Here is a 2922-nt window from a genome sequence, read left to right as displayed (position 1 = left end):
TAAGATTGAGTCATCTTGCTTCAGATCAAATGATAATGTAAGATGTCACTGAAAATGTTTTAATTATAATCAAATCTGGGCAAAGTTTTTAAAAATATCTTCAAATATCTTGCAGGCTTTAAATATTATAAGTTGACAACCATTGCCTCTGATTTATTGTTCTTGGATGAGACAATTCTGGTTGGACCAATTTATTTAACTTTAGAAATTAGGGATTAAATCTTACAGTTAAAGTTAAGTGATAAGCAAGGTGAGATTTAAGTCTTGAGAAACCTAAGTTTAGCATTGGTCCTATGGTGACCATTATTGAACATTGAATTTTTATTTATTTATTATTCTTTATATGGGAAATTCATCTCTCAAGTATTGGTCCTGAAATGCATTTAAGAGACATAATTATATTTTATATTTTGATCTGAGATGAATACAAAAATGTTCAAAATGTACTTAAAAAAAAAAAGAAAAAAGGCTAAACACTGGTCAGTGACAATATCATTGAAACTGAGTCTCCTTTTCAGAACAATGAAATATTTCAATCCTTAACTGGACAGTTGCTAATTTTATTGCCAAGAGCTAATACGTTCTTAACTATAGTACTGATCAAACATTCAGGTTGATATTTGTTGGCATTCCATCACATATGACGTCGAGGGTTCCAGTTGATCCAATCAACAGAACAGCCTGCTCGTGAAATTAACGTGCAACTGGCTGAGCACTCCACAGACACGTGTACTCTTAATATAGTTCTCGGGGATATTCAGCGTGACATGGTGTGACAAGGCTGGCCCTTTTGAAATACAGGTACAACAGAAACAGGAAGAAAGAGTGAAAGGTGGAAGAGTACAGCAGGGTTCGCCACCATCCCCTGCTGGAGCCTCGCTGAGCTTTAGGTGTTTTTCACTCAATAAGCACTCACAACGCCCGGTCTGGGAATCGAAACCGCGAGTCCGCTGCCCTAACCACTGGGCCATTGCACCTCCACTCAGGTTGATGTATATACATTCTAAACTACATAAAAAACAGTTGGCTAAGTTGATAATATATGAGGTGTTCTAATAGTGAACATCCTGTATTTTTATATATTTACTTTGTCTAATGTGTTGATTTTTTTTAAGATGCTAAGGGAGATTTTGGTTGGCTATTTCTAGCAAGCCAAGCTACTTCCTTGTTGACTTGTCAAAATCTAAGTGGATATCATGGATTAAATAGTGTATGCTGAAACAGTGGTAATACAGTAGTATTGGATCCTCATGCCCAAGAAAAATATAACATTATTTATAAAGCTTTCATTCTGTAGCAGTTTACAATACTGTTTTATTGTTGAGCCATATCACTTTCCTGGTTTCTTTCTTCTACTGTTACTATACTGGTTTCAAATTTTGGCACAAGGCCAGCAAGTTAGAGAGTGGGGGATAGTCACTTAGATTGACCCCAGTACTCAACTGGTACTTATTTTATGAATCCCGAAAGGATGAAAGGCAAAGTTGACCTTGATGGAATTTAAATTCAGAACATAAATGCTGCTAAGCATTTTGCCCTGTGTGCTTAAGATTCTTATTTCTTTACTGCCCACAAGGGGACAAACAAACGGATTAAGTCGATTATGTCAACCCCAGTGCGTAACTGGTACTTATTTAATTGACCCCGAAAGGATGAAAAGCAAAGTCGACCTCGGTGGAATTTGAACTCAGAACATAGCGGCAGACGAAATACCGCTAAGCATTTCACCCGGTGTGCTAATGTTTCTTCCGGCTCGCCGCTAGAGTGCTTAAGATTCTGCCAGCTCACCACCTTGCCTACTGTTACTATATTGGTAAGGTAGCAAATTAGTAGAATTGTTAGAGAATTGCATAGAATGCTTTTGACATTATTTCTGGTTTCCATCTGTAATTCAAAGGTCAAGCATTGTCACATGCTAAATTGGCTTGAGAATTACATAAATGATACATGTCTGTGGAATACTCAGCTACTAACATGTTTCATGGACAAGAACTTAGTGAAACAACTGAATACTCATCAACAAAGAATCCACCATTATCTTTTCTACACCACTCATGCCTAAACTCATTTTATTTTAAGATTTGGAATAATTATGGGCATTCCTATTCGTCTTCAGATTAACTTATATAATTAGCTCAGGAGTTATACAGTTCTGATTTACAAAACATGTTTACCATGTTTACCCAACTAAGAATTCCCAGACTTGATTCAGCATACTCAACACGAGTAACTGTATTAGTAACACTGTCATATAGCTTTAGGTCACTTCTTGTTTTCAAATTATGAAACAAATTGAATCTCATTGCAATAATAATATCAATGAATTATACTTGATAAGTAAATTTTATTCTTGTATCTGTCTACCATATGTATGTGTCTATTTTCCTACTTCAAATGTCACTTTATTTTAAGTAAAACTCAACAGAAATGGTTTTCTTAAACTCAAAGAACCAACTACCCAGTGAAACATTATCACCTGCATTTTTATATATCTTCTTTTTTATGCTGGCATAAGTTGGACAGGATATTTTAAGACTGTGTTTTCTGGCTGGATGCCAACTCTTTTTCTTATCTTTTAAAAGAGTATTTTGAGGACAGTTAAGAGTATAATTCATAGTTTCAGTCAGTTTCTACTTATATAGGTCCTCTAACTATAAATCCAACAGTCTATAAAATCATACATGTAACAGACAAATGCCAAATAAACAGGTTGATTGACCACTCTAAATACAATTCTGCTTGACTAAATTTCAAGGATGATTCTAAACTATGATTAGTCTCTCATCTACATCCACCACTACCACCAAAAACTATGTACATGCTAAAATAGTTGGACAACAAAAAGGTAGAACATGCTTTGACTCACTACAAGATATACAAAAGGGAATGCATGACATAAGGCTCCCAAACCATATTGAATCA

Source organism: Octopus bimaculoides, chromosome 2, assembly GCF_046866305.1.
Source record: "Octopus bimaculoides isolate indiv1 chromosome 2, ASM4686630v1, whole genome shotgun sequence".
Lineage (NCBI taxonomy): Eukaryota > Metazoa > Mollusca > Cephalopoda > Octopoda > Octopodidae > Octopus > Octopus bimaculoides.
This window is presented reverse-complemented; position numbering follows the sequence as displayed.